Raw genomic sequence first — 10,938 nt, forward strand, 5'->3', positions numbered from 1 at the left:
CATGATCAGCGTGAGTGTGGGCAGGTAACACACGCATGATCAGCGTGAGTGTGGGCAGGTAACACACGCATGATCAGCGTGAGTGTGGGTAGGTAACACACGCATGATCAGCGTGAGTGTGGGCAGGTAACACACGCATGATCAGCGTGAGTGTGGGCAGGTAACACATGCATGATCAGCGTGAGTGTGGGCAGGTAACACATGCATGATCAGCGTGAGTGTGGGCAGGTAACACATGCATGTTCAGCGTGAGTGTGGGTAGGCAACACATGCATGATCAGCGTGAGTGTGGGTAGGCAACACTTGCATGATCAGCGTGAGTGTGGGTAGGCAACACACGCATGATCAGCGTGAGTGTGGGTAGGCAACACATGCATGATCAGCATGAGTGTGGGTAGGCAACACACGCATGATCAGCGTGAGTGTGGGCAGGTAACACATGCATGATCAGCGTGAGTGTGGGTAGGCAACACATGCATGATCAGCGTGAGTGTGGGTAGGCAACACTTGCATGATCAGCGTGAGTGTGGGTAGGCAACACACGCAGGATCAGCGTGAGTGTGGGCAGGTAACACACGCATGATCAGCGTGAGTGTGGGTAGGCAACACTTGCATGATCAGCGTGAGTGTGGGTAGGCAACACACGCATGATCAGCGTGAGTGTGGGCAGGTAACACATGCATGATCAGCGTGAGTGTGGGCAGGTAACACATGCATGATCAGCGTGAGTATGGGTAAGCAACACATGCATGATCAGCGTGAGTGTGGGTAGGCAACACATGCATGATCAGCGTGAGTGTGGGTAGGCAACACATGATGTATTCCGTCATGCATGTCATGCACAACAGCAAGGCCGGCTTCACTCGCTCAGAAACGCAACAGTTCAAATGTTTTTCTTGCAGATATAAACAACATTTCTGGTCTGTGTTGTGTTGCTGATTGACGTGTGTTGTGTAAGACCTTGTGGATGTCGCTTGTTGCGTGTGTTAGATGGGTAGACGTCGTTTGCTGGTGGGGCCCCTGGGGTTGTCCACACGTCCCCCAGGCCCCAGCACCTGCTGGTGGAGCCCCCTGGGGTCGTCCACACGTCCCCCAGCCCCAGCACCTGCTGGTGAAGCCCCTGAGGTCGGTCACACGTCCCCCAGGCCGCAACAGCTGCTGGTGGAGCCCCCGGGGTCGTCCACACGTCTCACAGGCCCCAGTAGCAGCTGGTGGAGCCCCTGGGGTTGTCCACACGTCCCCCAGCCCCAGCACCTGCTGGTGGGGCCTCTTGAGGTCGTCCACACGTCCCCCAGGCCCCAGTAGCTGCTGGTGGAGCCTCCGGGGTCGTCCACACGTCCCCCAGGCCCCAGTAGCTGCTGGTGGAGCCCCTGTTGTCGTCCACACGTCTCCCAGGCCCCAGTAGCTGCTGCTGGAGCCCCTGGGGGTCGTCCAAACGTCCCCTAGGCACCAGTAGCTGCTGGTGGAGCCCCTGGGGTCGTCCACACGTCTCCCAGGCCCCAGTAGCTGCTGCTGGAGCCCCTGGGGGTCGTCCAAACGTCTCACAGGCCCCAGTAGCTGCTGGTGGAGCCCCTGGGGGTCGTCCACACGTCCCCCAGGCCCCAGTAGCTGCTGGTGGAGCCCCTGGGGTCGTCCACACGTCCCCTAGGCCGTAGTAGCTGCTGGTGGAGCCCCTGGGGTCGTCCACACGTCCCCTAGGCCGTAGTAGCTGCTGGTGGGGCCTCCCAGCCGGATGGGAAGGTGTCACAAGTCTCGGGGATGGAGGGAACCTGATGCAGGATGTGACGACACACTTGCCTCTCCTCAGTGTCATTTATGCCACCTGTTGTGTAACCTGAGGGGCAGCCATGGACTGCGCAGATTTAGCAAGGAAACAATACCATACATCCTAGTACCATACATTCTAGTACCATACAATATAATACCATACATCATAGTACCATACATCTTAGTACCATACATCATAGTACCTTACATCCTAGTACCATACATCATGGTACCATACATGTTAGTACCATACTTGTAGGCTGGTCGTGTGTGTGGTCGAGCACCATCATCATCAACACAACGGAGACCCATTTGTGACGCCGCACCTGCTGTATGTGTGATGTTAGCGTCGTGATGTTAGCGTCGTGATGTTAGTGTCGTGATGTTAGCGTCGTATAACATGTTAAGAGAGTCGAACCCTGGGTGAAGCAAGAACTGTGAGGGGTAGACCTGGGTACGTTAGGGAAACACAGAGGGAGAAATATGATACTTGCGTCTTGAAGGTTATACTGTGTCTGGCTACACCAGATGAGGCTTCAGTGTGTCTGGCTACACCAGGTGAGGCTTCAGTGTGTCTGTCTACACCAGGTGAGGCTTCAGTGTGTCTGGCTACACCAGGTGAGGCTTCAGTGTGTCTGGCTACACCAGGTGAGGCTTCAGTGTGTCTGGCTACACCAGGTGAGGCTTCAGTGTGTCTGGCTACACCAGGTGAGGCTTCAGTGTGTCTGGCTACACCAGGTGAGGCTTCAGTGTGTCTGGCTACACCAGGTGAGGCTTCAGTGTGTCTGGCTACACCAGGTGAGGCTTCAGTGTGTCTGGCTACACCAGGTGAGGCTTCAGTGTGTCTGGCTATACCAGGTGAGGCTTCAGTGTGTCTGGCTACACCAGGTGAGGCTTCAGTGTGTCTGGCTACACCAGGTGAGGCTTCAGTAAAGTTAATGGCAGTTTAGGGAGCTAGAATGATGGGAATACCCTTGGGTGTGTTCAGTTATTTACAAAGTATGAAAATGTAAACACTGCAGAGCAGAACCCAGGGCCATGTGTGGAGGAGGGACCTCACAACACAGGGAGGGTGTATGTGGTCGCGAGGGAGGGACCTCACAACACAGGGAGGGTGTATGTGGTCGTGAGGGAGGAACCTCACAACACAGGGAGGGTGTATGTGGTCGTGAGGGAGGAACCTCACAACACAGGGAGGGTGTATGTGGTCGTGAGGGAGGAACCTCACAACACAGGGAGGGTGTATGTGGTCGTGAGGGAGGGACCACACAACACAGGGAGGGTGTATGTGGTCGCGAGGGAGGGACCTCACAACACAGGGAGGGTGTATGTGGTCGTGAGGGAGGAACCTCACAACACAGGGAGGGTGTATGTGGTCGTGAGGGAGGGACCTCACAACACAGGGAGGGTGTATGTGGTCGTGAGGGAGGAACCTCACAACACAGGGAGGGTGTATGTGGTCGTGAGGGAGGGACCACACAACACAGGGAGGGTGTATGTGGTCGTGAGGGAGGGACCACACAACACAGGGAGGGTGTATGTGGTCGTGATGGAGGGACCACACAACACAGGGAGGGTGTATGTGGTCGTGAGGGAGGGACCACACAACACAGGGAGGGTGTATGTGGTCGTGAGGGAGGAACCACACAACACAGAGAGGGTGTATGTGGTCGTGAGGGAGGAACCTCACAACACAGGGAGGGTGTATGTGGTCGTGAGGGAGGAACCACACAACACAGAGAGGGTGTATGTGGTCGTGAGGGAGGAACCTCACAACACAGGGAGGGTGTATGTGGTCGTGAGGGAGGAACCTCACAACACAGGGAGGGTGTATGTGGTCGTGAGGGAGGGACCACACAACACAGGGAGGGTGTATGTGATCGTGAGGGAGGAACCTCACAACACAGGGAGGGTGTATGTGGTCGTGAGGGAGGGACCTCACAACACAGAGAGGGTGTATGTGGTCGTGAGGGAGGAACCTCACAACACAGGGAGGGTGTATGTGGCCGTGAGGGAGGAACCTCACAACACAGAGGGTCGTGAGATCATGTTCAACACCTGTACGACGCACAGAAGACCATCTCAAAGATAGATAAATACAAGCAATATTTCCACTGTCACTGAACCAGATGTGTTGCACACGTGTGGCCCTCCGTGCTGTAGCCATGACTAACACTAGACATGAGCCATTCATGTGTTGCCTCAGGTTCGACTCCCGGATGTTGCAGGCTGTTTGCAGTCAACCCAGGTGTTCATCTTCCCCTCAGGGTTGATCAAGATGCTGTGGAGCTGTTCCTTCAACTGTGCGATGTCCTGTGAATGTCAGGGGAAGACATGGAAGACATGAACAGTGACAGCATTAACTTCATGACGTAGGAGGCAGGCTGAGCCACCTCACAGTGCACTGTTGTCCCGGAGTTCCACACAGAACCAGACTTTATTCTTTCACTGTTACGATCATAACAAACTTACGACCAGTAAGCCAGTCCCCAGTTTGCTTTCACCAACACTGAAAAATACAGTATTGATTTCAACTTCAGGAAAACATCGTGCGCCTTTTGTTCGGAAGTGCTTGGTCATGTACACCTGGCGGCCGGTATATGAATTTAAAAAACCTGTCATACGACCACCGGGCCTTGTGTGAGGCAGTGCTCAACACGCGACAAGTCTTTGTTGTGTGGGAGGGTTCCTCCAGGCGATGCCAGCAAGCAGTCCATCTGTGACAGGTGCTGGACGAGTAATCATGGAGGCCACAGTAGCATCAGGTTCACTACAGTCGTAAAGTCTTCATCGTTCATCAGCTGACAACATTGTGGTTATGATATAAAGAAAACGAAGCTCGAGGGACAGATGAATAGTGGAGAAAACTCCTACAAAATGTCTTGGTGACGCCAGACTTGTCGTCCTGCTTCACCAGTTCACCTCATCGTCTTCCGTTCCTCTGCTGCACCTCGCTACCTCACCTTTACCTGCGTAAACCCTCATCTTCCTCCTCGCAAACACTTTTTGAAACTTAGACACCAAACGCCAGAACCGTGCCATCTACACACAGGCTCCCCTCCTCCCTCCTTCACACACACACACACACACACAAACAGACACAACCTTAGCGTGCTTGTAGACCCGTCCTTCTCTCTACGACCTTTGCATACATCTTACCACCCTATCCATAAACAGCTTAAACATCTATGGTGACGTACTATCTTAAGGCACTGCGCGCCCTCCTTCCCTTCTGTTCAAACATTTGACTCCATCTCTCGATAAAAACTCCATCCTGTATCTTGCACAACGGAATACCAACCAGTACCTTGCCACATTTCGTCTTACGGTTTGCCATGACTGTCACTCCACATACCACCTCGACCCAAAGACCCCCCCCCCCACATCCGCCGCCCTTCATCTAACACACTTAACATTCTTCAAGATACTCACTACATCTATTTTTCACTTTCTTTTTTCTCTCATAACTTCCGTGCGTCCTTCCCTCGCTGATCTCCCCGTTGTTTGTTTACTCTTCTGTCACTGTTTACAACATCTCCAAAACATTTTCTCGTTCTTCTTGAATGCTAACACTTCTCCGCCCTGTCTCTCATTGAACCCCTCTTCCTGCCCATATACTTTCCTCTTGACCCTTTCTCGTTTTCACTGGTATATTTCTAATAACTTGCATTCCTTCTCTTCAAGTGCCGCTTGCACACTTCTCTTTTCTCTTTCATTAGCAACTGATCCTCCTCGTCCTATCTCACTCACTTCATCCGCAGATGAGAGATGAGAGATGAGAGAGCGTCTCGCCGTCACTGTGTTATGGTTCTTATCTCTCAGAGAAAAGTGTTCAGGAACAGAAGACACGAAGGTGAGGTTTCACACATGTTCTCTCGAGGTTGTCCCGAAGAGACCCAGCCTTGCAACGCCCCTGTTCTCATGAGACACCTTCCTGGACGTCGCCACACCATGAGGAACGTCGCCACCCCATGAGGAACGTCACCACACCATGAGGAACGTCACCACACCATGAGGAACGTTGCCACACCATGAGGAACGTCACCACACCATGAGGAACGTTGCCACACCATGAGGAACGTCACCACACCATGAGGAACGTCACCACACCATGAGGAACGTTGCCACACCATGAGGAACGTCACCACCCCATGAGGAACGTCACCACACCATGAGGAACGTCGCCACACCATGAGGAACGTCACCACACCATGAGGAACGTCACCACCCCATGAGGAACGTCACCACACCATGAGGAACGTCACCACACCATGAGGAACGTCACCACACCATGAGGAACGTTGCCACACCATGAGGAACGTCACCACACCATGAGGAACGTTGCCACACCATGAGGAACGTCACCACACCATGAGGAACGTCACCACACCATGAGGAACGTCACCACACCATGAGGAACGTCACCACACCATGAGGAACGTTGCCACACCATGAGGAACGTCACCACACCATGAGGAACGTCACCACACCATGAGGAACGTCACCACCCCATGAGGAACGTCACCACACCATGAGGAACGTCACCACACCATGAGGAACGTCACCACACCATGAGGAACGTTGCCACACCATGAGGAACGTCACCACACCATGAGGAACGTTGCCACACCATGAGGAACGTCACCACACCATGAGGAACGTCACCACACCATGAGGAACGTCACCACACCATGAGGAACGTCACCACACCATGAGGAACGTTGCCACACCATGAGGAACGTCACCACCCCATGAGGAACGTCACCACACCATGAGGAACGTCGCCACACCATGAGGAACGTCACCACACCATGAGGAACGTCACCACCCCATGAGGAACGTCACCACACCATGAGGAACGTCACCACACCATGAGGAACGTCACCACACCATGAGGAACGTTGCCACACCATGAGGAACGTCACCACCCCATGAGGAACGTCACCACACCATGAGGAACGTCGCCACACCATGAGGAAACGTCACCACACCATGAGGAACGTTCACCACCCATGAGGAAACGTTGCCACACCATGAGGAACGTCGCCACACCATGAGGAACGTTGCCACCCCATGAGGAACGTCAGCCACACCATGAGGAAACGTTGCCACACCATGAGGAACGTTGCCACACCATGAGGAACGTCGCCACCCCATGAGGAACGTTGCCACACCATGAGGAACGTTGCCCACACCATGAGGAACGATTGCCAACACCATGAGGAACGTCACCACCCATGAGGAACGTACCACACATGAGGAACGTGCCACACCATGAGGAACGTTGCCACACCATGAGGAACGTTGCCACCCCATGAGGAACGTCAGCACACCATGAGGAACGTCACCACACCATGAGGAACGTTGCCACACCATGAGGAACGTTGACCACACCATGAGGGAAACGTACCACACCATGAGGAACGTTGCCACACCATGAGGAACGTCCCACACCTGAGGAACGTTGCACAACCATGAGGAACGTCACCACACCATGGGAACGTTGCCACACCATGAGGAACGTCACCACACCATGAGGAACGTTGCCACACCATGAGGAACGTCACCACACCATGAGGAACGTGCCACACCATGAGGAACGTCACCCCACACCATGAGGAACGTCGCCACACCATGAGGAACGTCACCAACACCATGAGGAACGTTGCCACACCATGAGGAACGTCGCCACACCATGAGGAACGTCACCACACCATGAGGAACGTCGCCACCCCATGAGGAACGTCACCACACCATGAGGAACGTTGCCACACCATGAGGAACGTCGCCACACCATGAGGAACGTCACCACCCCATGAGGAACGTCACCACACCATGAGGAACGTTGCCACACCATGAGGAACGTCACCACACCATGAGGAACGTTGCCACACCATGAGGAACGTCGCCACACCATGAGGAACGTTGCCACACCATGAGGAACGTTGCCACCCCATGAGGAACGTCACCACACCATGAGGAACGTCGCCACACCATGAGGAACGTCACCACACCATGAGGAACGTCGCCACCCCATGAGGAACGTCGCCACACCATGAGGAACGTCACCACACCATGAGGAACGTCGCCACACCATGAGGAACGTTGCCACACCATGAGGAACGTCGCCACACCATGAGGAACGTCACCACACCATGAGGAACGTCGCCACCCCATGAGGAACGTCGCCACACCATGAGGAACGTCACCACACCATGAGGAACGTCGCCACACCATGAGGAACGTTGCCACACCATGAGGAACGTCACCACACCATGAGGAACGTCACCACACCATGAGGAACGTCGCCGCCCCAGGAGGAATATGGCCAGCCCGCCATGGGATGAGACGGAGTGAACTACGTGATCAGTTCTGTTTGTCTCCGTTGACGACGAAAATTTGACTCAGATAACATCATTGTGTGTGGCGCGAGTGTAACCCCGGGCTGTAGCTGAGCCTCCCTCCAGCTCTCTCAGTAAAGCAAGCGAACTTTTGTCTCTTGATTCCGGGCGGGGGGCCGTGTGGCCAGCTGTGCCCCAGCTGGACGACCTGAGTGAGGCAAGTCCGGAAGCGGAAAGCAGGAGGCGAGGTTGGCTCCTCCGTGCACGACTCACGCCTTCCCTCACCGTCAGACTGATGCAAGACGAGTGTTGAGGGGGACATGGGAGGGACAGATAACAGGAGAGTCGAGGATGTCAGGGAAGAAATGGGATCCCGGAGGCTTAACCTTACCTGTGGGAGGAACAGGAGACACAACCAGACGGCACCACAACACCTCCCAAGTTTCATCGTCAGGAAGAGAACCTTATGAGAACCAGGTCCAGGGCGTTGCCCTCCGCTGTACTGAGGCAAACACTGGTCACTGGTCAACCAGGACAAAGGCAAGTATAGGTCACATGTATGTTTAACAATACACGTACTCACAACCTGTTTTTTATTACTGTTATAAAGGCAATCATTGTGCCAACTGAGGACACTGTGATGTTGAGGTAGACGTGATAGCGAGAGGCCAACACCAGCTGGAGTCATCTTAAATATATGTTTCCCAGGAAGGTCTTATGTGACGATGGTCCAAGAAACCAGTTCACACGTACATTTACTCTCCTCATTGCCTCACCCTGAGTTCCCATCGTCCCCACCACCGCTGACACACCTCTTTCCCTGGGTCCCCGTGTCTCCCTGGGTCCCCGTGTCTCCCTGGGTCCCCGTGTCTCCCTGGGTCCCCGTGTCTCCCTGGGTCCCCGTGTCTCCCTAGGTCTCCATGTCTCCCTGGGTCCCCGTGTCTCCCTGGGTTCTCGTGTCTCTCTGGGTTCCCGTGTCTCCTTGGGTTCCCGTGTCTCCTTGGGTCCCCGTGTCTCCTTGGGTTCCCGTGTCTCCCTGGGTTCCCGTGTCTCCCTGGGTCCCCTGACACATCTGTCACCAAACCCTTTTGAGCACGACGGTACGACCCTTGAGCACGAGGGTACGACCCTTGAGCACGAGGGTACGACCCTTGAGCACGACGGTACGACCCTTGAGCACGAGGGTACGACCCTTGAGCACGACGGTACGATCCTTGAGTACGACCTTTGACCTGATTCTCATGGTTGGGGTGAAGGTCAGGTCATCGTAGGGCCCTAGGTCAGCTGCTGGTCATCAGACAAAGCCAGTGGGCTGTCTCACCCGGTCTGGTGGCTTTGCAATAAGCAGTTCTCGGGACTCGGTCGGTCACTGCTGGGGCACGACCGAACGCTCGGGAACCCGCCTTTGTCTCATGCGAAAGCGGACACTGCAGTGACGCAGTGATGACGTCACATGCCTCTTCACGGTTATGACGTCAGAAGTGACATTATTATTTTTTCCCCCCTCACTTTTCTCATGAACCAATTATGTGTGAAGCGTTTCTCTGACTCATCTTCGTCGTCTTACTCGCGAGCTACACATAACGTCTCATAAATATGACGTAAATATAACGAAATTAGAATTTTAGACATAGACGCTGCGCAGTTGGAGGCGAGAGTTAGTTTTGTGACCTGCTGTAATGGTGGTCCGACCATGTGGTCTGAGGGTACACCACTGACCATGTGGCCTGAGGGTACACTGCTGACCATGTGGCCTGAGGGTACACTGCTGACCATGTGGCCTGGGGGTACACTGCTGACCATGTGGCCTGAGGGTACACTGCTGACCATGTGGCCTGAGGGTACACTACTGACCGTGTGGCCTGAGGGTACACTGCTGACCATGTGGCCTGAGGGTACACTGTTGACCATGTGGCCTGAGGGTACACTACTGACCATGTGGCCTGAGGGTACACTGCTGACCATGTGGCCTGAGGGTACACTGCTGACCATGTGGCCTGGGGGTACACTGCTGACCATGTGGCCTGAGGGTACACTGCTGACCATGTGGCCTGAGGGTACACTACTGACCGTGTGGCCTGAGGGTACACTGCTGACCATGTGGCCTGAGGGTACACTGTTGACCATGTGGCCTGAGGGTACACTGTTGACCATGTGGCCTGAGGGTACACCGCTGACCATGTGGCCTGAGGGTACAATGTTGACCATGTGGCCTGAGGGTACACTGTTGACCATGTGGCCTGAGGGTACACTGCTGACCATGTGGCCTGAGGGTACACTACTGACCGTGTGGCCTGAGGGTACACTGTTGACCATGTGGCCTGAGGGTACACTGCTGACCATGTGGCCTGAGGGTACACTGCTGACCATGTGGCCTGGGGGTACACTGCTGACCATGTGGCCTGAGGGTACACTGCTGACCATGTGGCCTGAGGGTACACTACTGACCGTGTGGCCTGAGGGTACACTGTTGACCATGTGGCCTGAGGGTACACTGCTGACCATGTGGCCTGAGGGTACACTGCTGACTATGTGGCCTGGGGGTACACTACTGACCATGTGGCCTGAGGGTACACTGCTGACCATGTGGCCTGAGGGTACACTACTGACCGTGTGGCCTGAGGGTACACTGTTGACCATGTGGCCTGAGGGTACACTGCTGACCATGTGGCCTGAGGGTACACTGCTGACCATGTGGCCTGAGGGTACACTGCTGACCGTGTGGCCTGAGACTTACCTCCACAGTGAGGCACTGATGAGTAAGACTGAAGACTTACTCCACAGTGAGGCACTGATGAGTAAGGCTGAAGACTTACTCCACAGTGAGGCA

This window comes from Panulirus ornatus, chromosome 58, assembly GCF_036320965.1.
Source record: "Panulirus ornatus isolate Po-2019 chromosome 58, ASM3632096v1, whole genome shotgun sequence".
Lineage (NCBI taxonomy): Eukaryota > Metazoa > Arthropoda > Malacostraca > Decapoda > Palinuridae > Panulirus > Panulirus ornatus.